The sequence below is a fragment of the Podarcis liolepis genome, assembly GCF_965112155.1.
Source record: "Podarcis liolepis genome assembly, chromosome: 10".
NCBI lineage: Eukaryota > Metazoa > Chordata > Lepidosauria > Squamata > Lacertidae > Podarcis > Podarcis liolepis.
Genome location: NC_139562.1, coordinates 53,771,116 through 53,798,524, shown reverse-complemented (window position 1 = coordinate 53,798,524; position 27,409 = coordinate 53,771,116). Strand labels below are relative to the sequence as shown.

General features: G+C 43.1%; 2 protein-coding genes across 2 annotated transcripts in view; one reads left to right on the top strand and one right to left on the bottom strand.

The window, feature by feature from the left end:
• Positions 1-27,409, top strand: part of TFEC (transcription factor EC) — a 380,439-nt gene that overhangs the window by 282,323 nt on the left and 70,707 nt on the right. The gene's annotated exons all lie outside the window — the stretch shown is intronic.
• Positions 15,031-27,409, bottom strand: part of LOC310687920 (uncharacterized protein) — a 71,177-nt gene continuing 58,798 nt past the window's right edge. Inside the window, exons 11-15 of the mRNA XM_083463879.1 lie at positions 23,871-23,955; positions 23,288-23,531; positions 17,612-17,748; positions 16,478-16,544; positions 15,031-15,175 (exon numbers count right to left, since the gene is read on the bottom strand). The gene's annotated coding sequence lies outside the window, so the exon portion shown is untranslated. The remainder of the gene's footprint in view (positions 15,176-16,477; positions 16,545-17,611; positions 17,749-23,287; positions 23,532-23,870; positions 23,956-27,409) is intronic.

The following is a 27,409-nucleotide window of genomic DNA, read 5'->3' as shown; positions in this document are numbered from 1 at the left end:
TTCCTTATATAGGGCTGCCTTCAGATGTCTTCTAAAGGTTGTATACTTACTTATCTCCTCGGCTCTGGGATCGCGTAATTCGATATCTTCCAACATTTATTTGATGAAAATAGGGACGCCCTAAGGAAAAGCAGGATCAAATCAGAAAGTGGGACAGCTTCTGTAAATCTGGGATTGTCCCTGGAAAGTAAGGATACTTGGAGGGTCTGCAAGTATGTTTTACTTATTGAGTACTTATTTATTGGTATTTAATTATGTTTTCATTTGGATCTCCTGTCAGCCAGGTATAGCCAGCTATACGCCTTCTGGAGATGAAGGTTCTCTCTGTCCTGTACTGAAGATAACATTACAGATAGTCCTGTCCACAGGACAGGGCTGCCCCAGTACATTTTGGCACCACAAAATGGCGCTTGCCCCAGCCGCTCTGGGCAGCTTCCAACAAACTAAAACATCAAACGCAGTAAAGCATCAAACATTTAAAACTTCCCTATAGTGGAGAAGCAGAGCACAGAATAGCATTGACAAATGTTTGCTACCTTTTAAAAAACGGACTAAACTATTTCATGTGGAAGGAAGCATCCTGATGATCTGGCATAGCAGGGGACGGCTCGGCTTCAGAGAATAAATGCAAAACCTTAAGTATTTTAAAGTGTCAAAAAAATTGTGCAGGCACAGCTACCACACGTGCCATTGGCTGCCTGTGACATTCACATGACCATATTCCAAGAATGGCAGGCCTGAGACCCTCGCAATATTGTTGTCAAACCTCAGTTGTCAAATGTAATCCGTTCCGGAAGACCGTTCGACTTCCAAAACGTTCGACAACCGAGGCGCAGCTTCCGATTGGTTGCAAGAGCTTCTTGCACTCAAGCAGAAGCCATGTCAGACATTTGGCTTCCGAAAAATGTTTGAAAAGCAGGGCATTCACATCTGGGTTTTCGGCATTTGGGAGCCAAAAATGTACAATAACAGAGGCATTTAGGAATCGAGGTTTGACTGTACAACTCCCAACATCCCAGACCGTGGCCATGTTGGCTGGCAATGATGGGATTTGGAGTTCACAGACATTTCGACAGTGGTGGGGAGTCTATGGCCGTCTAAATGTCGGTCAACTCCCAATGCCAATATGTTTACGGTCATGGATGTTTGGAGTTGTACAGTATTCCAAACTGCACACACCATGACACTTAGGTGTGCAGCTCCTTTCATAAGTTCTGGAAAGATAAATCCAGTCAGCTGAATGTGGCTCAGAAGCTCAGGAGCATGATGCATGCGGAAACAGGTTATAATTAGAATAAAACTGCTACAGTGCAGGAAAAGGCTGCTGTGAATATGGATCTCTTTCTGGACCCAGAGAATCGTCTGGAAATGCCTTTCAGCTGCACCGCAGAGTGAAACGTGCATATCTCCTTTCTTCGGCACGGAAGAAAACTTTTCATGTCGCTTTCAGTAATCATCTTTCTCTTTATCACCCACACACAGTATATCATTGCTCTGGACACAGGTTATTTAAAGCTATTATTTAGTGCCATAATAAGTAGTAATTTAAATACAAGGTAAAATCACCACATTGTCTTGTTTACTGGTGATGTTAATGTTAAACTGACGTGTAATGCTCCCCAAAAAGGCAGCCTATGATTTGTTATCATTAAACTGTCAGCTCTGTCATGTATTAAGCATAGATTCATACTATACTTCTTTGAGCATATCACTTTATTTTGTATCAGCCAAAAAAAAAAAAAAAAAAACCTGAAGCATTTTAATTGTGTCTCTGCTATTTTTCTATTAACTGTTTCATGCATTTTTTCCCCTGGCCTTTTAATTGCAGTTTAATAGTGGTCATTAACACATTAAGGGGTGTTAGAAGAACATTTGAAGTCCTCTTGACTTCTACCAAAGTTGACACTTCAATGCTACAGTAATTTCAGCTATTCATTTATTTAATAGTGACCTATGCAAATGTGGAACCATGTCATTTTACAAATTGACTGTAATAATTAACTAGAAAGGCAGAGTAAAATGAAACAGGTTATAATTAGAATAAAACTGCTACAGTATTACGTCAGCTAGAATAAAATAATCTCAAATGATTAAATTGGTTTCAATTATTAAGGATCGGTTTAATGTACCCACTGTTCCATTCCCCCCCCCTTTTTTTTACATTTCTCTTTTTTGTGTGCATTAGATGTCACCTCATGCAATTTATGCATTTTATTCATCTTGGTAAAACAGGCATTACAAAAGTTTAATTAAGTACTAAAAGACTTCATATTATTCCGTTGAATTTTAAATTAGTTGCAAAATCTAGTGATACTGAAAGAACATACCATTCATAATCATTTCAATTAGCTTGCATCTATTACATTGTCTAATTTTTTCCCTGCCAACCAATAAGTACATAGGTGTGTAAAGAAGATTCAGTATTTGTTTCTGGACACAGTTTTAACCCACATGAATACAAGTATCAGGATCTTGTTGTCTCGCATTTGGATTCTTCTCTCACTTGCAACACGGTTTTGATTCTTCTGTGACAGGGCTACCCATTTAATGAGCATTCATCCTAATTTGCTTCCACAAAGCTTACAGAAGGTTAGACTATAGCTGGTCTTCACTGAGCATTCATTCTGAATCATTTGTGCATAGGTTATATGACAGTGAACATTCACCCTGAATTGCTTGCATGGTGGTTATATAGGTATCTTCCCATTAATTGTTCATTTATCCCACACTCCTTGTCACTTTCCTTGTCACTTTCCTAACAGCAAAAAGTCCATTTTTTTAAAAATCCACTTTAATTGAACATACCTACATTTCCTGTGTGCACTTGAATTCCTCCCTTAAAAACAGACAGTCAAGAGGCAACTGGAAAGTAAGTTTTATCATTTTCATTAAAATTGAAATGTGTTCATTTCACCCTTCAAAAAAAATCAAAACTAAATCAACATCATATTTTTGTATGGATGAGAAGCATACAGAATCAAATATATATATATTTAAATACTGATGAGAAACATGCTTTTGCCTCGGCACCACAGTTATTCAACGTAGCTCTGAATACACTATCTGATGAAGAGGACTGGAGCACTCAAAGGTTTGCACACAGCGTGGGGTGTGAATACACTGGCAGAAGTGATGGATTGGCTTTGATGCAGTGTTTGCACCGCACCAGCCTGCCCATCACTTTGCCCCTCCCCATAAGCAGCAGAGACTCACCTGCCAGGAAGTCAGGTAAGTGCCTACACTCCACAATGCTGTCTGCTACTGATGGCTGTGCTAGCTGGGGCTGATGGAGTCCAACAATATCTGGAGGGTCATAGATTAGCCACCCCAACCCTGATAAGTTATTTGGGTTAATGGTGGGGTAAAAAAAAAAAAATAACACGCTACAACCAGTGGTCAGAGAAAATGCACAATTTCCCCCTCTCATTGCACAGAGACACAATGCATGGAGTCTAATAAGAAGCCATTTTGCACATAGAAGCAGAGACCTAACCCAACTCTCCCTAGTTTGCAACACAAGAGGCCATTTGTCATTTTGTGAAAAAATATCAGTGATAGAATTGCAAGGAATGTGAGCTTTTTATTCCGATGCGAAATACCATTTTCAGTCATGCCTTAAGCTCGTTAGAGTGACTTGTACATTTTCCAAATGGAGCTCGATTCCTTTATTGTAATGTAATTGCAATTAATGTTGTGCAGTTGTAATAATGTAATTATTATTAATTACATTTTCCAAAGGTAATTAAAATTCTTTGCTTTGAACAAAGGCGATAAGTGGATCACAATTAGCAGCATTTTGACAAAAAAGGAGAAAACAATTAATATGGCAGATTATGTTAACTCAATACAAACAAGTCATTTTTGTGTGTCTCCTAAGTGTTAAACATTGATAATTTACCCAAATGGTATCTTTGTACTTGGAAACGGTATCAGCTTTTAAGATCTTTCTGAGTTACTTGGTAGGAAATTGGTTTTCATGCATTCCCAAGTATGCTGATATTATAAAAGCTGGATTTTTTTAAAAAAAGAGGGATGTGCAAAATATGATGAAGTATAAGGGAATTTGAAAGTGTATCTTTACATTTGCAAGAAAACTGGGGAAATATATGGTGCAATGAGACCACCACACAACGAACATGAGCCATTTCTCAAGAGTAGTAGATTCAGGTCTACCACAATACTTCACCTACATGCAGAGGTATGGGAGGGGTGAGGAATAATGCTGGCTTCAGGGTTTTGGGGCTTCTAGGGTGTTATGTACTGAGTTGAATGCAGCAGTCTGATTGGTCCTAGAACAATAGGATTCAGAATGCAGCAGTCTGATTGGTCCTAGAATAGGACCCAGAATGTAGCAGTCTGATTGGTCCACAGGAGCCACCCAATCCAGCTCCGGCTAGAAGTGAATCCACAACCTGATTGGCCTAAAGGAGAATCCCGGAATTAGCCCATCACGTGGGGCCCATTGTGTAAATAATGTATATAAAGCAGACATTCTGGAGGAACTTCCATTCCTCCTCACCGCTATGAGCTGAATAAAGAGCATGAAATCCACTCTCAACTCCAAGTATATTTCATAGGGAAAGTTTTCCTTTAAGACAGCATAGGTACTGGGTTGCCCCCGAGAATGGGAGAGCCATCGGGCATTGCATGACGTCACACACGTATTCCAATGCCATGCAGGCCGGGCCAGCACAATCTAGCAGAAGGCTGGCGTGCATGGTGTCAGGAGATGTTGGAAAGGGCAGTCCAGATTTCCGCTAGGCTGTGCTGGTCTCTGCGGTGTTGAGAGATGCTGCAAGGACCACCATGGCCTGGAATGAGGCGTAACCTAAGAAAGGTGAACAAACTGGACAAGACATCACTCTGTGATTTAAAAATGGGCCACAACTTAATCTTTTTCCAGATGTAGGTGGGATTTGGTTTAGGCACTGGGTGTGTATATGTATATGTGTGTGTGTGTGTGTGTGTGTGTACACACACACACACACACACACACACACAGTGTATTTTTCACCCCATAGGGCGCACCTAGTTTTTTGGGGGGGAAATAAAAAAAAAATTTACTTCCCCCCCAGGTGCGGGGGAAGCCCGAGCTTCCCCCGACCCCAGAACAGGCTGCTATCCGCAAGCCATAGAGAGGGCTTGCGGATAGCTTCCTGAAGCCTGGAGAGCAAGAGGGGTCGGTGCGCACTGACCCCCCTCGCTCTCCAGGCTTCAGCGAAAGCCTGCATTCGGCCCATAAGACGCAGGCACATTTCCCCTTCATTTTTGGAGGGGAAAAAGTGCGTCCTATAGGGCGAAAAATATGGCATATCCCTCTCAGCTTTCTGCTGGAGGGCTGAGGTATGACAAGAGTCAGGCACAACCAGCTTTTATCATCAGGGGACAGTCAGGATACGCCCACCCGGCTTGGCCGAATTGTCTGAAATTCAAAACCGGATAGACACGAAAGTCTGGCAACCAAAGCAGACAGGGGAATCCCCAACTGCCAGCCATCCTGCCCAGCATTGCTGCCGCGGGATTGGGGCCTACCACGTAACTGTTGCCTGTGTAAGCAGCCACTGCCACCTATACCAGGAGTATCTGCAAGGTCTTGAATCAAGACTTGTCAAATTTGAAGGGAGACAGCGTCATAGTGGGTAAAATTTGTATAGGCTTCTATGGATGTGCAATTTTGTTCTCTCCGTTCAGTTCTCATATATATTTTCCACATGGCCCTCAGTGCAGACTCAGTGCCTGAGTTTCAGCTGCATCACCTGGTTCTAATGTGAGCGTCTTGAAGCCCGCATTAAGAAAACCGGCAATCTGACTTTGGGTGAGATCTCTTGTCAGCAATTTAGTCCTCATTCTCACTTCGTTGATGGGGTGTTACAGCAACTAAAAACCCCAAAGTGATGCTTGTTGCTCTGAACACATAGGGCAGTGCTAAAAGTCTTGTTTTTGTGTATGTCAGCCAGCATCAGTGGCTACATTTTCCAGAAACGGAAACATGACCTCATCAGCACACAAAGAGCTGTCTTTGGAGCTGTTTGAGAAGGGTTACAATCGACAGAGAATAGAGGTTAATAGTCACAATGGGATGTAGCCAGCTAAATCAGGTTTATCCTGTGAACTGTCCCGAGATCTTTTGATAAAGGGGCGGTATATAAATCTAATAAACAGTAGTAGTAGTAATAAATCATTGTGTGCATGGAATGACTTTGACAAGTGCAACACAACTGCCTCTCCTCCCCTTGTGTGCTGCCTGCAGCACCTACAGATGTTCTCTGTTGGGTTAGAGGAAACCCTAGGGCAGATTTAGGGGAGGAGGGGAATGGGAAGTCCCATTGCAGTTGCAGACGTTGTTCTCCGCATGCAATTATCTAGCTGGATGGAACCCAACAGAGGTGACAGCTTGTGAAGGCAACTGTTGTTGGGGAGGGGCAACATCACACGTGTGACATCACAACATGACCTCAGGAAGTCTGGAGGAGCCAGGGGCGGACCCAAATGTGGTAGCTATACGGCTCGATGGCCGGCGGCTCCTACTCTTCCACCTCTTCTTGGTGGGAGGCTGTTTTGACCCTCCTTCCCCGCCATAGGAGGAGGAGCCAGATGCTGGAGGCATGCCGCACTCAGCTCCACTCTTCAACTCCATGCTTTTGAGGCCTGGAGGGGCCCAGCCCCTACGCCAAAAATATTGTTGTTGTTTAGTCGTGTCCGACTCTTTGTGACCCCATAGACCAGAGCACGCCAGGCACTTCTGTCTTCCACTGTCTCCCGCAGTTTGGTCAGACTCATGTTTGTAGCTTCGAGAACACTGTCCAACCATCTCATCCTCTGTTGTCCCCTTCTCCTTGTGCCCTCCATCTTTCCCAACATCAGGGTCTTTTCCAGGGAGTCTTCTCTTCTCATGAGGCGGCCAAAGTATTGGAGCCTCAGCTTCAGGATCTGTCCTTCCAGTGAGCACTCAGGGCTGATTTCCTTAAGAATGGATCGGTTTGATCTTCTTGCAGTCCATGGGACTCTCAAGAGTCTCCTCCAGTACCATAATTCAAAAGCATCAATTCTTTGGTGATCAGCCTTCTTTATGGTCCAGCTCTCACTTCCATACATCACTACTGGGAAAACCATAGCTTTAACCGCCAAAAATAAGGGACCTCAAAGGGGCTGCAAACCAATGTATCTAAGACCCTCCAGATGCTGTTGGACTACCACTCTTACCATCCCTGACCATCAGCCATGTTGGTTGAGGCTGATAGGAGTCCAACAATGTCTGAAGGGCCACAGCTTCTCTGCCTTTGCCTTCCACAATCATTTCTTACGACTTTGCGAGAAGGTTCTTGATTTTCAGAAAGTTGGTAGTACAGTAGTTCCTTTAAAAAGAAAAACACCCGAAACATTTTTTTTAAAAAAAGCAACTCCTTTTCCAAAGCAAGAAAGCAAGGTTACGAATGTTTAAAAGTTTTGACAACCTACAGCAAAGAACCTATCCACTCATTGGAGAGTTTCTACTTCATTTAAATCTATCGCCAAAAAGAGAGAGAAATTCTAGGAAGAAATAAAATATGATGACTTAAAAATACATTATTTATGACAAATTATTTTCTCAGTTCTGATGGTATATTTAGATAGATCAGATTGGCTAATACCTTCATCTTTTCTTCTTTTTTTCCACAAGGATATATGCTGACTGCGTATTGTCACCGAAGGGAATTTTCAAAGATGCACTGAAAACTTCCTTTGCAACATAAAACAGAGAGCTTTGCACAATCACTGCTATTCAATTTGCTCTTATCTATAGGCACTGAGGAAAAACATGCATAACAGAAGAAGCTAGAAATGTTTATGAAGCCAAGAAATATCTTAAGAAGGGGGGGAAAGGGTTTTAACTAGGTTTTTAGAACTTATCACCCACTCCACCCCTGTGGCAGCCAGCTATCTGAAGCCCATAGGGAAAACAGGCCGTCTTCCCATTCACAATAACATCAAAGCCTTTTAAAATATATTAAAAGAATTAATTTGCTCTTTTTCTATTTCCCAATCCAGCAAGGCCTTTCCCACTCTATATGATTCTCTGCATTTTTCAAACTACCCCTCTATGCTTGTTCATTTCCACAAGTGCACATTTTCCATATGACTATTGATGGAAATACGTTATGCGGCGGTCCAAGCAAATGCGTTCTTCACCCAAGCCCTACGCATCTAAAGATAAGGGAGCCTGATCCAGGCAGTGGATTAAACACAGTTAGGTGCCACTGATTTCAATAGGAGAGAGTTAACACAAGGCATCAAAATCAATGAGAATTAAATGGATGCTGCTGCTAGCTTTGACTTGATCATACATACTTTCTCTTGTCCGCACAAATAAGTCACCTTGGCTATTCTTACTCAAGCATTTGTGTTACAATACAGTGAGGCAAAACAAAACAAAACATGAACCCATTATTGACATATTTGCGAAATTTGTGTAATTTCAAATTATTTACTTAAAAAATGCTTCTCGAAAACTTTTTTCATTGTCCTATATTGAATGGTTTTTGGCAGAAGGCAACTGAAACTATCACCAGAACTGTATGGAACAACCTTACATTTTTCAGAGCAAAATATCCTCTTGAATTATATACCCGGCATGTGGGACCTTACAAAAGGACAACACGAGTGGACTTTCTGTGCCCTCACCACAGCAAAAAAGACTAGTCCTGATAAATTGGAAAAACAAAAATGTGGCTCCCTTCTACGATTGGATTGAAGGCTTATATAATCTTGCAACATATGAACAACTTGCATACAAACACATACAAATTCAATGGTATTTGGAATCCATTCTTACAAATACTGTAATAAATTAAGGTCTGGTGAAGTACAATAACAGCCTTGTAAAGTAGACAGTTTGGGGGTTTTCCCCTCCTTCCCCCCTTTATTTTCCCTTCTACACAGGTTCTGTTTCTCTTTTTCTCTCTTTTATTTACATCTCACTATGTTTAGTGCACATATAATTATGTACTTTTTGAACTTTCAATAAAGATTAAAAAATATACATATATTTAAAAGGCACTCTAATTTCAGCTATGTTTCTCCCAGGAAAACATCCAGAGGATTGCAGCCTAATCCTCCTTTAGCAGTAATGAAACTGGATGCAGAATTCCTTGCTTAAGGGCAGAAAGGAGTAGTATGCACACGCAGGTGAGAGCTCTGTGCACATGATGGAGATTTGCACTGCAAATCAAGGACTGCCAGGGACTGGCTGGATGCAGAAGTGGAGGCAGGCAGCAGCTGGGAGACCGCCAAGGGAAGAAGGCTCAAAGCCAGGGAATTGGTGCTGGAATGATGATGTGCAGTCAGAGGGAGAAGAAGGGGAAAACTGGGAAGAGGAAGAGGTGTCGGAAGCTGAAGAGGTAACCGTTTACTGAGCAGGAAGAGGCTGCGGCAAAGAGCAGCCCAGAAGCAGAGACAGAAGAAGAAGGTGGTCAAGAGGTAGAGTTGAGATAGGCTGCTGAAGAAGCCAGGGAGTCTCCCCCTCCTGCTGCGACCAGCTTCCCTCCCCACTGGTCTCCCAGAACACACAGAGAGATGAAGATGATGGAGCAAAGAAAGAAAATAAATTGGAGTCTTAGGCTGATATGGGAAGGAGTCTTAGAGAACGGTGGGAAAGTTGGGACCTTCTTTCGTTGCAGCGGGCTCCTTGGAGCAAGACCTGATACTGAGCTACATATCTGCAAATAAAACATTTTAAGTGCAACATACTAATGTGACACTAGATGGCGATGGTGAGCCTTATAGAAAATTCAATGTACAGTGGTACCTTGGGTTACATACGCTTCAGGTTACAGACTCCGCTAACCCAGAAATAGTAGCTCAGGTTAAGAACTTTGCTTCAGGATGAGAACAGAAATTGTGCTCTGGTGGTTCGGAGGCAGCAGGAGGCCCCATTAGCTAAAGTGGTGCTTTAGGTTAAGAACAGTTTCAGGTTAAGAACAGACCTCTGGAACGAATTAAGTACATAACCCGAGGTACTACTGTATTTTTTAAAAACACTTTTTTTAAAAAAAAGCGTTTTCAGAACATTTTTTATATTCCACCCTACTGGGAAGAGTTGCTGTGATCACTAGGTCTGCGCTGTTTTGGTTACTTTGCATTGACTTCACTGACACCAGTGTTTTTTATTGCTGACCTACTCCTGACATTTTGCTACAAGAGCTGAAACAGGATGGTGATCCATGGCACTCTTTCGTTGCCTCACTGGGTGTCAAACCTGCAGCAACAAACGCATCAAAGAAGAAGAAGAAGAGTTTGGATTTGATATCCTGCTTTATCACTACCCTAAGGAGTCTCAAAGCGGCTAACATTCTCCTTTCCCTTCCTCCCCCACAACAAACACTCTGTGAGGTGAGTGGGGCTGAGAGACCTCAGATAAGTGTGACTGGCCCAAGGTCACCCAGCAGCTGCATGTGGAGGAGCAGGGAATTGAACCCAGTTCACCAGATTACGAGTCCACCGCTCTTAACCACTACACCACACTGGCACCACAAAGGAAGCCCTGCATGTGTTTATAACTTCATTGTGCCACGGTAAAAAATACCCAGCATTGTGTTAGGAGATGTACATCTGAAGTCACAGACATGTCCATCACATGCAGAGACCCAGTGTTCCCTCTTAGAATCACAGAATCATAGAACTGTAGAGTTGGAAGAGACCCAATGGTCTTCTGGTCCTGCAATGCAGGAATCTCGACTTTGGAGGAATGGAACCTTTTGAGTAGAGTCAGGATCTATGTCCATTAAGAATGTGTGTATATACTTTAAGCCCCATGCCTACTAAATAACTTGCCACACCAGCAAATAGAAAAAAAGATTGGTTTATTACACAGAGATGAAAGGGACAAAGTATATGGGTGCTGCTTAAGACAATAAGGTTACAAATATTGTAACAAAGGCAGCAAATAATCATTCAATGCATACACACAACTTAGTCCTAAAGATTGAAAGAGTCCCTAACTACCCAAAAGCCTAGAGAGGGAGAATAGCAATGTGCCACAGTAAAAGGAAGACTAGGGGAGGGATATACCTAGTCTTGGAGCAAGATAACAACAACTTATTAATTATACACCGCCCATCTGACTGGGTTTCCCTAGCCACTCTGTGCGGCTCCCGACAGAATATTAAAAACACAATAAAACATCAAACATTAAAAAATTCTCTATACACTGTTGCCTTCAGATGTCTTCTAAAAGTCAGGTGATGGTTTATTTCCTTGACATCTGGTGGGAGGGCGTGCCACAGGGCCCTCTGCCTTGTTCCCTGTAACCTCACTTCTTGCAGTGAGGGAACTGCCAGAAGGCCCTCGGAGCTGGACCTCAGTGTCCGGGCAGAACGATGGGAGTGGAGACGCTGAGAACAAAGTGAGGAATTTGAGTTCTGCGCCATCTGCAAGAGTTGAGTTCAACTGAAATCGCTCACCCATTCCTTTGGTTCAGAGTCCAGCAAAGTGTAGGGCTGATTCTTGAGACACTGATGAGCAAAGAAAGGGGTCTTGTTCGACCTGCAACAAAAATTGTCATGTTGTTGTTCAGCCAGCCAACTGTGCCCACTTTCAGGATATGCCATTCCATCCACCTTTCCCTATTTTGTCCACTCCAACAAAATGGCAAGCAAACATTCAATGGCCTCTTCACATCCACAGTCTTTAATGAGCTGGATTCCCCCCCCCCCTATAATTTTTGTTTAGTACTTCTGCAATCATTGGGGTATCCTTAGTCCACTGATACCTCCCTCTTGTTTGGGGGGATGGAACCATTTTGACTACATAAGGATCCACAGTCAGAGAACAGAGTTCATTGTTTTTATATATAATGGCTATATATAAAATGGTTGCACAAATGGTTATTTTCATCCTGTGTTCTAGTAATTCATAAATTCTATATTTTTAACAAAATAATTCATGTGAATAAATGCCAAAACCAGAAAGGGAAGCACGTCAACAAGGGCAAAGAACTTGGGCATCTGAAAGCTGATATCCAACTCTCTCTCTCTCTCTTTAATGCACAGATAAATTTGAATCAGCAAATGCTGTCCATCATCTTAACACTTGGACACAAAATGAGGAGTTATAACAAGCACTGGTTGAAGTGGGAAAAGCTGAATGTGATGGATTATCCAGCTGCAAAAACAGACTAGAAAAGTGCTACAGAGCACTCACCTTACTGAATTTCACCTAATAAACCACATGTACATACTGTGCAAAATATTGTTGGATTTCAAAGCATTATGGCTGCGTGCTGTTTTAATCATTCATGATGAACATTTGGTCCTTTTTTTAATGTATGAGGTGATTCATATTACTTATGAATAGATCTCTCTCTTCTTTTCTGCCCTTAAAAAAATAATACTAAAATAAGGTAGATGGGTGGGTTAAATAAAGTGGACACACGAGTTAAAATCAAAGACCAAATGAAGAGGTTTTGGAATGCAGGGGGATAAAGAATTCAATTAACCATTAGAAAAACAATCCTCCACTGTGGGTGGTAGACTAACAGTTGCTGGAGGGAGAATCGCTGTTGCATTCAGGTCCTGCTATTGGGTTTCCCATAGGCATCTTGTTTGCCACTGTGACAACAGGATGTGCAACTAGTTGGTCCACAGGCCTGATGTAGCAGGATCTCCTTATGTTCTTAACCCTGCAATCCAGTAGACTGCATGGGCAGCTGAAGCCTACTATCACCTATGGCAGGGACTGACTTTGGTAATCTTTCGCAATATTGTGCGAGGCCAAGATTGGTTCCCCCCAAATGGATCTTCTCGGTTACATGCCCCCTCGGCTTGGCACACTGTGTGATGGAACCACCCACATGCCTATGGAAGCCAAAGGACTACATACACAGAAGGAAAAATAAACCTCAGCTGCACTCACAATAATCACTAGAGTGCAATGACATTTCATTCCGAAAGGTATAGGATGCCAGCCCAGTTAGATAAACATTTAAGATATCAATTAAGCTGGGAGACATGGGATTTCATTAGGCTTACTTCCATTCCAAGCTCACTCTCAACATTTTCAGAACACATAGCAGACTTAAGTCCTGCTCAGCTAGTGCTTCAAGTCCTCTGAGCAAGACTTATTTGGAAGAGGGAGAAAATTATTTAAGACAGAACTGAAAGCAGCCAGCCAGACTGTAGTGCAGGTACAGGAAAACTGTGGCCCTCCAGATGTTGTTGGGATTCAACTCCCATCAAGCACATCCAGCATGGCCAATGGTCAGGGATGACAGGAGTCGGAGTCCAGCAACATTGGGGAGACACCCTTGCTATGGAAGATACAGGATTCAAAAAACAGAACTGAGCACTGATGTGTTTTCCTGTTATTTTTATTTATTTTTGTTTGTATGGTGCATTGCTCAAACCTTAGCTATAATAATAATAATAATAATAATAATAATAATAATAATAATAATAATAATAATAATACACACCAGAGGTAGAAGCAACCAAGGACCTCTGGATGGTTAGGTCCAGTCAAAGACGACTATGGGGTGTGGCGCTCATCTCGCTTTCAGGCCGAGGGAGTGGGCGTTTGTCCACAGACAGCTTTCTGGGTCATGTGGCCAGCATGACTAAACTGCTTCTGGTGCAACAGAACACCGTGACGGAAACCAGAGCGCACGGAAATGCCATTTACCTTCCCACCGCAGTGGTACCTATTTATCTACTTGCACTGGTGTGCTTTTGAACTGCTAGGTCGGCAGCAGCTGGGACAGAGCATCGGGAGCTCACCTCGTCACAGGGATTTGAACTGCCGACCTTCCGATCGGCAAGCCCAAGAGGCTCAGTGGTTTAGACCACAGCACCACCAGCGTCCCTACTGAGGGCTAAAGATATCCACTTGGTGGCAACAGCGAAGCTCAAAGATGGCTAGGCTTGCTGGCTTGCTCACTGTCCCCACTCATTGCTTCTCTGAGTTGTGCTGCCACAGTGTGAATGCTGTTTCAATTTGAACTAGCACTGAATAAAGCAAAATGTGCGGACACAAAGAAAGGCTCCCCCATGTCAGTGAGAGGCCATGATGCGGCCATTATCCCTATGCATGAAAAGCACTGGGAGAAGGGAGAAAGTAAAGGTAAAGGGACCCCTGACCATTAGGTCCAGTCGTGGCCGACTCTGGGGTTGCGGCGCTCATCTCGCTTTATTGGCCGAGGGAGCCGGCGTACAGCTTCCGGGTCATGTGGCCAGCATGACTAAGCCACTTCTGGCGAACCAGAGCAGCGCACGGAAACGCCGTCTACCTTCCCGCCAGAGCGGTACCTATTAATCTACTCGCACTTTGACGTGCTTTCGAACTGCTAGGTTGGCAGGAGCAGGGACCAAGCAATGGGAGCTCACCCCGTCGCGGGGATTCAATATGCATATGTTAATTCATGGGGAGGAAATGTGTGATCATATTTTGCTGTGGTTCACATTTTGGAAGTCAACCTCTCCCCAACACATACAATCATGTGCCTCCTTCACACATTAAGTCTTTCTAAAAACTATTTCCCCCTACCCAGAAAAATCTGTGGGGGCAGGCGAAGGCCGTGTGTGAAGTGTCTCTTAGTGGACTCCAGACCTTGTATGCTTCGCTTTGTAGTTAGTTGTCTCCTGAGGCACGCCAGAAAGGGCGCTGAGCTCACTACCTACGAGGTGATGTTTAGCACAGAAAGAACTTCATCGTGCAGGAGCTTGCGGAAGTGATCTGGCGTGCCAAGGAGATTTTCAAAAAGAGCAGAAGTGATGGGGGGAGGGGGGAAATGCAGAATAGCAACGCGCTACATTCATCCTACAGAGATGACAACACCGATTCTTCCCTGTGCGTGTTTTTTATTCAAGGTCTGTTTAAATATTCTTTGGAGTGCTTCTGACACTAAGCGTCAGACCTAGCATAAATAACAGATGAAGCTCGTTGTCCGGATTAATTTCAGGCTGCTTTTAACACCGCTAGTTCAAATGATCCCAAACTTGCAAACTTCTACCTGTATATGCTCTGAGAAGTTCTGAGCAGTCAGGTTCCATTGTTCCGACGTTTCAACACTGTCATCGAGGAAGCAAATGGAAATCCCACGGCGCTGACCTTGGAGACGATTTGCGGAGCTGGCCCTTTTGCTGGCGACCGAGAGGGGCTCCTTCAGCAGTCTTGCGCTGAAAACAAAGTAACATCACATATACCCCTGGGAAGCAAAAGAGGGAGAAAAAGAGAAAGAGAGAGAGAAAGTCTCATCAGGTTGCTCATCAAGGTGGTGTCTCAAACAAGGAAACGTTTCCATATATAAGGCATGACAAGCAACTTATTTCCACCAATTTGCTGTGTTTGCTTCTGCGTTGTAGCACCTTTTCCTTTCTGTTTTGTTTTAATGTGCTTCTCACGAGAGGATGCTTGTTAAACCCACTGCCTGGCAGATGCTGTTTTCTCCCTGCAAGTTGGGAAGCAAAACAGAGGAGGCAGGAGCGGAATCGCGACTATCAATTGACTGACAACAGCCCTTCTCCATTATTAGTGCTTGTAGGCTGCCAAAAAACTAATGTACTTAGGATATCAAATGTAATTAATTCAGGACCTCAAATCTCCAGCATAAATGGTTTCCGGTTTGGGTGGGAGGTCTAGAACGGGGGGGGGGGGGGAGAGAGAAAACCTTTTGCACAACTACCTATAATTTGAAAAAAGGGTATAAATTAAACATTCTTTGATAATAATATGCAATGGCAGTATAATCATATGCTAACATTTAATCACCTTTCATATACAATATTACTCTGATTCTTCTTTAAAATTTTATGCTGTATATTGCTGTACATCTTTCTTGCTGATTGATTCCCTTTATTACTCCTGATTTTATTTATGTGGCTAATTTTTTTTTCTTCTTTTTCTTTTCAATAAAAAAAAACACACACACTGAAGCATATATTTTAATGAGTAGTTTTGTTCCGCTAACATCTCCCGAATAAGAGAATTCAGCACACCTGCCTAAATAAGATGCTTGAGATCACTGAGGAAAGAAATTGACATTTTACTTTACCCTCAGCATGGAGCCAGGGGCAAAGTTTGATCTGAAAACTTGCAAATTAACCAAAACTGTCACTCAGGAGTTATGGGCCTGAATGCTGCAAAATATGTTCTTTGAAGTCCTCATTTCAGCAAAATTATTAAAAACTTTATATCTAATTAAAATTGTAACTGCATTCCCATTTTTCAAAATCTCTATATCCTGGGGGCCAATTGGGATGAGTGAATCCGCACCCTCCTCTCTGCAGCACACTGAACTGCTCCTACAGCAATATCAGATCATTACCATCTCCCCAGCTGAGAGGGAGCAGCCATTATCATGCAGCATTATTAATCTTCTTGTCTTATCAACTTGCAAATCACAAGCCATTGAGCCTTATGGCATGGTTCTGGGTCCATAGTTATTCATTTTGTAGGTCTACCTAGCCTTTGAGTCTCCTTAATCACCTGAAGATTGTCAGTCTCTTACCTCGGCCTGCCCCTGTGGCCCTTCTCAGTTTCTGTGAAAAGTCCATGATGTTCTCTCAAAAAAGGACCTTTTTATTTAAAGAGAGAGAGAGAGAGAGAAGGAGCAGTAAGGAGGATAAATTTCATTAATGGATGTGAATTAACAACCTACTGCCAAGAGCTGACCCTTTCTCCTGACATGTACGTCTAAGTCATTCTTGTCACTCTTTCCCCCATTAATATTCCGAAAAAGACAGGGCATTGAAGAGAATAGAATATGATAGTTCCCTTAAACAGGCACTGTTGACCTTAGGTTGGGGATTTTTCTTTAATTTGCTTTTCTTAAAAAATAAAATATTAATCATATTGGGAAAAAGGCACGCAGGGTTCCTTTACATTTTCAATATATTCCATTTAAAATATTGCATTCATTAAATTAAAGGCATTGAACATTTTGGGGATATTTTTCTGAAGTGCCAAAGGAAAATAGAAATGTAATTTCCCTGGGAAAGTAGACGTGACAGGCTAAGGGACCCCGGCGACAACTTTGATATCTCCCACTTTCCGTAAGCAGGGTTCCATAAATACCACTTATGGGGCATTTTACGTTGTTTTTAATGAGGAAAACTCACCCACATTAATTAAGGTAACTTTAGACCACTTTGGGGAAGTTATACAGGTATATATTGTAGGCAATACTGTGCACATTTTCACCAGAAGAAAAATCAGAACCAATAGCGTAAATAAACAATTAACTCAAACTGTGACAGACATAAACAGAAATGTTGGTTTTAGTTTTTGGGGTTTTTTTAAAAATGAAAATGTTATTTCACTAGATACTATTACTGTACCTCACTTTAGCTTGCTTACTGATAACGTTAAGACTTCATTATTGGATTCATATTCATGGAAAAACAACAATATGACATAATGACTTGACAGGAACCTTTGTTATTTCATTCCATAGTAACGGTTTGGGGGAGAATTTATTTATTCTATTTTAGAAGCAGATATAATTGTGGAAGGCAATATCTGCTGTGGATAAATACATGCTTATTTAATACAGTACATTCTTTTCTTAAGATGCTGAAACCAAAATTTGACACAGACTGAAAATGTGACCAAATCTGCATCTGATTTTTTTTTTAAAACTCACCAAGGAAAGTCACTACAAAGTTTGTATGAAGTTCTTAACAAAACATTGGCTGTGGCTGGATAATGTATGAGATGGATAAAAGCAACCGCTTTTATTTCTCGGCATAGCAGTCAGAATGTTGCCGCGCGCGACAAGTGCTGAAATGGCAAGTATAAATGAATTTAAGTTACTTTCTTGTTTCTTAGGCAACGCCTCAAAAAGGGAGCTTAGGAATGTGCCCCATATTAAGTCAGACCATAGGTCCATCTCGCTTTCTATATTATCTGTACTGGGCATTCCACAGCTGAAGCTGGGATCTTTCAAATAGAAAGCATGTGCTAAACCACTGAGCTGGCAGGGGCTTTTCTGAGAAATCCCAACCTGTTGGGATGGAAATCGTGCCCCTCAAGCAGGAGTGAGGAACCTCTGACCTCGCAGGCCTAACTAGGCGCACCAGGGGTCCAAAGCACAATTCAAAGTGTTGGTGCTGGCCTATAACGTCCTAAACGGCCAAGGCCCTGTATACCTGAAGGAGCGCCTCCACCCCTGTCATTCAGCCCAGACACTGAGGTCCAGCTCCGAAGGTCTTCTGGCGGCTCCCTCACAGTGAGAAGTGAGGTTACAGGGAACGAGACAGAGGGTCTTCTCGGTAGTGGCGCCCACCCTGTGCAACGCCCTCCCATCAGATGTCAAGGAGGTAAGTAACTATGCAATCCTTAGAAAACAGATCTGTCAGGGTTCGGGGAATCCGATCCCTCCCACGGTGACAGCCAAGAATCAGAGAAACGATAAAAGTTACAGTGGTACCTCGGGTTACGTACGCTTCAGGTTACAGACTCCGCTAACCCAGGAATAGTACCTTGGGTTAAGAACTTTGCTTCAGGATGAGAACAGAAATCGTGCTCCGGCGGTGCAGCGGCAGCAGGAGGCCCCATTAGCTAAAGTGGTGCTTCATGTTAAGAACAGTTTCAGGTTAAGAATGGACCTCCGGATCGAATTAAGTACTTAACCTGATTTACCACTGTATTACGAAACAATTTATTCAATAATTCACAGAAAGCAACGAAGGAATGCAGCCTTCCCTAAATAATGGCCTTGCTTCCAAGTAAAGTCCCACCCCCCTACGTCTCCCCTATTCTACGTCACCCCTGTGTTAGCTAATCTGAGCTTTCTCCCTCTGAGCTCTGTTCTACTACCCTCAATGCACGCCTGGTCCTGGGGGGAGGGCATGTCCAGGAATGCTTTCCAAAACACTGAGTCTGTTAGCTGTCTCTCCCCTGCTGCAGCTTCTTCCTGTTGTTCCTCTTCCAATATTTCCCAGCTTCTCCCCTATGCAGCCTCTGAACTGTGCCCTTCTGCAAACCACTGTTCTAAATCTATACTGGTCTCCTGTTCTTGAGAAGGTTCAAGGAAGGGGGGGCGGCCCCCACCATTCCTCCTCAGTCCAGCCCCTGACAACATCTAATGTTGTTGTTGTTGTTACTTCCCACAAACGCTGTCACACACCTGATAGCATACATGACTTCAAGTGTGGGGCAGGTATGGGCACAGCCAGAAAGGAACAACCAAGAGCCTAGACTGACAAGCTGGATGCTAACTGGGCTTCTCCATTCCCCAGTGTGAGGAGAGCAACATGTATTCCCACAGGGACGATATGCAGGCTCCCTTTTTGGATGGCGGAAACGAAGTATTAAACATAAAGCACCTCTCTCTCATGCTTCCTGATTGAAACCTCAAAGTCAAGGACTTCAATAACACCCCCTTCCTGCCAGAGAACAGGGCAGGTTATGCCCAATGGAGAACATTGCCTGAATGCAGTATTATGCCACAAACGTACAGGGAGACCACTCACTTATGCTACATTTGCTATTCTGGATATATCCAGGAAATCCCACGCTGGCTTTCAGCAACTATATTCCTGAAAATATCATTTATGAAATAATCTTCAATTAGAGGATGGTTTACAGACTGAGGTATAAGGATTTATCGTTTATACTATCTTTATCCCATGTTGTTAGCATGGCCGTTAAATCGGTTAGTATGAATTAGCAAATGAAGCCAAACGTGTATTAGCAAGATAAATACAAACAGTAAAAAGGTAAAGGTACCCCTGCCCGTACGGGCCAGTCTTGACAGACTCTAGGGTTGTGCGCCCATCTCACTCAAGAGGCCGGGGGCCAGCGCTGTCCGGAGACACTTCCGGGTCACGTGGCCAGCGTGACATCGCTGCTCTGGCGAGCCAGAGCCGCACACGGAAACGCCGTTTACCTTCCCGCTAGTAAGCGGTACCTCTATTTATCTACTTGCACCCGAGGGTGCTTTCGAACTGCTAGGTTGGCAGGCGCTGGGACCGAACAACGGGAGCGCACCCCGCCGCTGGGATTCGAACCGCCGACCCTTTGATCGGCAAGCCCTAGGCGCTGAGGCTTTTACCCACAGCGCCACCCAAATACAAACAGTAGCTCAAGCTTAACTCAGCAGAGGACCGGACTATATAGACTGAAATGAAATGCCCATTTACTCTTTGGCTAAATTCTCAGGTGTTAGTGACTACCTATCCATAAAGAAATACCGTACTGATCTGAGGCATAGAGTTGTTCTAAATTCGGAAGAAGTATGTGACACTATAAGCATGTGTTGGGACGTAAATGTGGTTTATCTGGGCTGGATCATGGCCATTATTAATCAAATTATTTACCACACAACTCCTTATGGAATCAGAAAGTATCTATATACCTGGATTTCTCAAGATGCATTTTTACAAGAGCATGTGAGGCAGTAAGTTAAAAAAAGACTAAAGAGTCACAGGGGGAAACGACACATGAAAATGACATTTGGAGGAGCTTTGCTTAGTTAGTTAGTTAGTTAGTTAGTTAGTTGGTTAGTTAATTAGTTATTAGTACAACAAAACATCAAAACAATAGCCCTCCTTGCCACAGACACATTTAAAAGGCTGTAAAATGTAAACCAGTCAAAGACCTGGTTGAAAATAGCACCACCTGGTATTTAAAATTATTTAATGATGGCCCAAGACAAACCTCCCTGGGGAGAGCATTCCCCAAATGGGGAGCCACCACAGACAAGGCCTGTTCTTGTGTTGCCACCTTCCAGACATCTTCCTCACATGGAAGAGGCACACAAAGGAGGAAATGCTCCTAAAAGTTAACATATTAAGTATATTAGAAACCTGGTGGAACACACCCAAAAAAGCCTCTGTCAAACAACCGGTGGTGCAATGGAGAGGGAACAGAGGGGACTTTTCCAGACTAGGAGCAATGACATCATCTGGCAGAATGCTTGGGTAATCGACAGGCCCTCCTTGCTCTGGGTATCGCTTGCCCTAACCACTTTCGCAACATTAAAATAGCTACATTTTAAAACCTTATTGAGAATGAGGGGACAACTCACGAGAGCCAACGGCCAAGTATGCCAATCATGAACTGAATATAGTACCTGACAGCATTGTTTGCACAAAACTGCAACATAAGACCAAAGGAATTTAATCACTAATGTAGTGGGGGGGGGCACAGGGGTGGTTGCCCCGGGCGCAAAATTGTTAGGGATGCAAAATTTCAACACCAGCTACTGCCTTAATACAGCTGCACACTTTTGTCACTGGGCTCCATTGAAAACAGCTTCTCCATGCGGACCAGGAAGTGAGCTCTCCAGACAAAGGGACAACTCTTCTTTTATTATCTCTGCAGCAACACTCTCCTGAGCGACGCAGATGCCATTAGGCAGTTGAATGCGCCCGCTACCCCAGGCACTGGCAACCCACACTATGCCACTGCTTCAAGCCCCTCACAGTTAAGTGCTCGCTTTCATATTTTGTGTGCTATTGTTTAAAAAGAGTCAAGAAGTACCGCAGGTGGCGCTGTGGGTTAAACCACAGAGCCTAGGACTTGCCGATCAGAAAAGGTCGGCGGTTCGAATCCCTGCGATGGGGTGAGCTCCCGTTGCTCGGCGCCTGCTCCTGCCAACCTAGCAGTTTGAAAGCACATCAAAGTGCAAGTAGATAAATAGGTACCTCTCTGGTGGGAAGGTAAACGGCATTTCCATGTGCTGCTCTGGTTCCCCAGAAGTGGCTTAGTCATGCTGGCCACATGACCCAGAAGCTGTACACCGGCTCCCTCGGCCAATAAAGCGAGATGAGCGCCACAACCCCAGAGTCGGTCACGACTGGACCTAATGGTCAGGGGTCCCTTTACCCTTTACCTCATCTGAGAAAATGCTTAACCATCTGTAAGCACCTGTGGTTGTTAGTACTGTTCTGGGATTTCAGATGTTAAACTGGGTGGCAGACTCTTGTAATCCCTGGATCCAGCAAGTTTTAAGATCTAACCGAGGCTTCTAATTTTTGGAATAGCCTGGCTAGCCTCCTGGTGAGAGGTGTAAGGAGAACAAAGGAAGGGACTCTGTGGGAGATGGCAAATGAGTGGCGCCCCTACCTCAGCTCACAGGTAGTGAGGAGGACAAAAGCCAGAGTTTAGTGTTTAGGAGTGATGTGACCTGGAGTAAAAAAGCAACAAGCTGGAGTGTCTAGAGCAGCATTTGAGGGCAATGTTTGATGTGTGTTTGTGGCTAGGGGGGAAACAAGACCCGTTTGGGGTGCTGATGCTGTGGACCCCATTGTAGGCTCAGAGTGCATATATGGGTAAATAAACCATATATCAAAAAGACACCACAGTGTCTTCCGTGCCTCATTTCCAAAAGGAAACCTGGAACCCCAGGAATCTTGCACCGCTTAAGGGATTCAGTGGCAAGCAACACTACAACATACATTTCCAACAAGGGAAGGAAATGCTGAATGGATACAGTTTATTTGTAAATTAAATAAATCTATTTCCCCCATGCCCTTGAGAGCTGGCTGATTTATCAGTTAATAAAATAATCATACACTATAGACTAGCGCTTCCAATTTATTTTAAAAAGAACCAACGTTGCATTTTTGACATATATGAATACAAATGTAACACAAGAGGAGACTTCGTTCAAAGCAATATATTATGTATCTATAGCTAGGCATGAGTTACAGTGCATTGCTTTGCTTCTATGTTGCTATTTCCAAGATTGATCTTACAAACACTAACTACCCGTGCTGCCCTTGCTTATGGGAAGTCCAATGGACCTCAGCAAGATTATTTATCTGCGTGGAAATTATTCACACGAGTAAAAAAAATCACACACACACCGCACAATCCAGCTGGACACAAATCAGTGATATGATTTTAATTATGCACTCTAAACTCCGTAGAAAAAGCAAAGTGCAGTGCAAAAAGAATCAATCACTAAAAGCTGGCTCATCATTTTTATGTTCATTCAGAAAAAAAGCAACAATAGCAAATAAAGCACGGGGTGCAGTTCTTTTATGAGGAAAAAGAACCAGCAAAGTCAATTCTGGGACATTATTATTATTATTATTCAACATCAATAATTATCATCATCATTATTAACAATACACTGTCTTAACATTTCCCCCCTGAAATTTTGACAAGAAAAAATAATAATTCTCAATCAATATTTTTTAAAAATAAATAAATAAATGTCAAGTAATTTAAACAGTATAGTTAAAGTCATTTGCAATGTATTTAAAACCTTTTTCAGTATCATTGGTTCATGCTTGCAGTTTTCTTACTGACACAGTTTCTTGCATTACTGAGGAGCTCTTCCCATAATTTTTAAAAAATTATATACTACCTTTATCGCCCAAGGAGCTCAAGGTGGTGTACACGGTCCTCCTTCTCCCCATTTCACCCTCACAACAACCCTGTGAAGCAGGTTAGGCTAAGAGATGGTGAATGGCCCAAGGTCACGCAGTGAGCTTCATGGATGAGTAGGGATTCGAACCCTGCTCTCTCCCAGGTCATAGCGGAACAATCTAACCATTACGCCACACTAGCTTTATGCGATCAGATCCTGATTGTTGAGGCATGACTGGGATCTAGATTTCTTAAAAACAAAACAAAACGCCATTCCACCCTGCTGCTCTAATAATTTCTTTTCCCTGGTACATACCATCTTGCAATTCCCACAGCTTTCTGAGCCCTCTCCTTCCTTTGTTATCTTTTGATGGTTGTTTCCCACCCCTCCAGCTACTATCTCCCTCTGTTCTGCTCTTTGGGGAGCATGAACACTTCTCCACAATTGAGCAGCTTTTACTACAAGTCCCTTTTAGCATTTTCTGAGCTTTGGGCTATATTCCTCTTGAGAGAAAATTTGTGGTGTGGGGCAGCAGCGGTGGTGCACCAACAGCTGGGAACTTTACTAGTTTTCAACTTACAAATCTCGAAGCGGAGTTCTCTCTTTTTCAAATGGATCAGTTTCCATAGTCCTCTGGAAGGAACATCTGGAGCCTCCGATCAAGTCTGCTGACACACAGGTAATTATCAAGCTGCCTCCTTTCCACTCGGTCAATATAGCTGAGAACTGTTGCTACTGGTTCTATTTCCCAATATTTTTCAGCGGAGTAAGGGTGGGTGACAGGGACATGGGTGGCGCTGTGGGTTAAACCACAGAGCCTAGGGCTTGCTGATCGGAAGGTCGGCAGTTCGAATCCCCGCGACGGGGCGAGCTCCCGTCACTCGGTCCCTGCTCCTGCCAAACTAGCAGTTCGAAAGCACGTCAAAGTGCAAGTAGATAAACAGGTACCGCTCCAGCAGGAAGGTAAACAGTGTTTCCGTGCACTGCTCTGGTTTGCCAGAAGTGGCTTAGTCATGCTGGCCACATGACCCGGAAGCTGTACGCCGGCTCCCTCGGCCAATAAAGCGAGATGAGCGCCACAACCCCAGAGTCGGTCACGACTGGACCTAATGGTCAGGGGTCCCTTTACCTTTTAAGGGTGGGTGAATATGTATACATTGCTTTCCACACAAACACACACAAAAGTCCTGAAGCTATTTACAACCAAAGTAAAAAATTGCAATGCTGAAATCATAGTAAAAACAGATTTAGCTGTACAGTATCGTGTTGTGCTACCCAGTGCCCGGAGAAACAAAAAACACTTTTGTGTGGCACCCAAAAAACCACCTTTGCATGACACTTGTCATTTCATGACAAGGTTAGCACCAGTTGGGCCTCCTTTGGGAGAGCACTTTATAAAAAGGGAACTACTGCAGAGGAGGCCCTCAGATGATGGTCTTAGGTCTGGGCAGGTTCATGTAGGGGAAAGGCAGTCCTGTAGGCATAGTTGCCCAGAGCCATATAAACAAACAAGAACCTGCATAAGTCCCACTGTCAGCTTTATATAGGTTAAGGGGTGATATGATAGCCATGTTCAAATATATAAAAGGATGTCACATAGAGGAGGGAGGAAGGTTGTTTTCTGCTGCTCCAGAGAAGCGGACACGGAGCAATGGATCCAAACTACAAGAAAGAAGATTCCACCTAAACATTAGGAAGAACTTCCTGACAGTAAGAGCTGTTCGACAGTGGAATTTGCTGCCAAGGAGTGTGGTGGAGTCTCCTTCTTTGGAGGTCTTTAAGCAGAGGCTTGACAACCATATGTCAGGAGTGCTCTGATGGTGTTTCCTGCTTGGCAGGGGGTTGGACTCGATGGCCCTTGTGGTCTCTTCCAACTCTATGATTCTATATATAAATGGGATGAGCACATGATTAAACAAATGTGGCTTCTCCCATCACATCTACTCTGGATGAATACGCTATACTACCACTATCTAATGCAAAGCTGTCCTGTTACATCTTTGATTATGCTTTGCCACTGAACAAAAAAAGCTTTTGAAGAATCATAAAGTTCTTCCAAACATGAGGAAAACTCTGTTTGCACCACTGCATAAAACATGAACAGCCCCCCCTCTTCCTTTTAATGTTGCTCTTAACTCCTAATCATCAGGCATGATGGATGATCTTTCCTGGCGTTGGAACATTTTGTTTTATTTTTTTTCCAAGTGGTCATTTTATAATCACAATAAATGCTCTGGGCCAAGGGGTAGCGCTGATTAATCCACACCTCAGCTGTGCAAGAAGCAGGAGGTGAAATGCACCCAAGGTGTGCATTAATGAGCCCTCCTGTACAGTCTGTCATGTCTTACTGTTTAATTAAATCCCAAACCAAATAGTTTTGAAGAGAAGGTTAGGAATGAACATTTTTAATGTTCCTTTTTTGTTGTTCTTCTTTAAAGGATCTTCTTCACCAAGCAGGAGGAAGGGGAGGGGACCCAGATATATTTAGAACAATATTTTAATTTGCAATACTTTGCTCGATTAGATGAAAATAATGTAATGTATTTTTTTTATATAAAAAAAAGAGAGAGGGAGAAAAAATGTGATTAAGATGCTTAAGTGCACAGTATATTACATGAAATTTCTGATCATAAAGAAAGGTAATATCTACTCAAAATTATAATTTCTGTACTTCGAAATCATCTCAGCAAGAATTATCTACCCATATCAAATTGTAGCACTTGTCAAAATCAACTGTAAAGGCGCTCAAGTGCTCTTCTGAATCAACAAAACAGATGTATAGCGATGTGAGGTTGCAGCGAGATGGAAATAAAAGTGAACTATATGCCAGTCATTGCCCTTAATCTCTTGAACCCAACACTTAACAAAGTGGATATCACAGGTTTTTGAGACACTATTTATAATGTTTTCTTGTGGGGGGGGGGAGAGAGAATCAGGGCTTGAATCTTAATAATATATGCAAAAACACTCTATAAAATTATTTGCCTCTAGTTCTCCTAGACTGCAAAGCTCACCAGGACTCGTTCATAAACATGGAGCGGGGCGGGGAGGAGATCAGAATAGATTTCTCCAGCCTTTTCCAAGGTCAGGGAGAACTCCAGTTTTCTATTTAAAAAGTTAGTTGATCTGCTGGGTAGAAAGGGACCAAACACTCTGGGTAAAAGTACTGTGCCTCTGTAGTTTTTCAGTAGAATTAAAATGTACTGAAGACCCCGAGAAAACCAGTGGATGCAATGAGATATTGTAGGCCAAAGAAGGTGAAAAGTAAAGATGAAGCAGTCCTCAGAAGAGTGAGGAGTGTGGCTAGAGCTCTGGCAGGCAATAATTTTAGAAGTACAATGAACTATTTCCTATCAGCTGTAACAATAAACCTGAAGCAGGAGTCTAGAACGATATTGTTACATGCCACCCCAATTTCCAAGTGGTGCAATGTTTCAGTGTTCTTACTCAGGGTTCGCGTTTCCTTTGGGAATGAGGCACAGTGGAGCTTGGGGTGTCTTTATGATATATGGTTTATTTACACATATATACAACCAGAGCATATGATGCTTACAGCATTGACACCCATAAAAGCTTCTTGCTTCTCCCATAGCCACAGCCGCCTTGGATTCAAAAATATGCATCCTCTCTCCAGCTTGCCGCATTCCACCAACTGCAACTATTTTCCTCCAGTCCATATCATCCCCAACTGAGATCCTAAAGTTCTCCACTCTGATTTCTATATGCTAACCATCCAAGAGCTCAGGAGGGGATCCACCCATTTGCCAGCTGGTACAGACATTGCTTTGCTAATGGCCCATCTCCCTGTGTTTTTCTCTGTTAATGGCCCATCTCTCAGGAAATCTCCTGAACTCAGGAAGCCGAGTCCAGCTATTAAGAATCTGACTTCCAGTTTAACTCTCCAATAATTGATTAAATTCTAACACTTACTAAAGCAAGGAATTATGTGTGTCTGGAACCCACAAACTCATAACAATATACTGGGAAGAGCTTTCTGCCTCATTGCCATGGTCTTGATGGCACTATTCAGGGAACAGAGGAAGGACTCAGCAACTTATTGTCTTATGAGCCAATGGACTGGCTTATGGCGCCAATGGACTGAAGCAAGGCAGGGGAGAA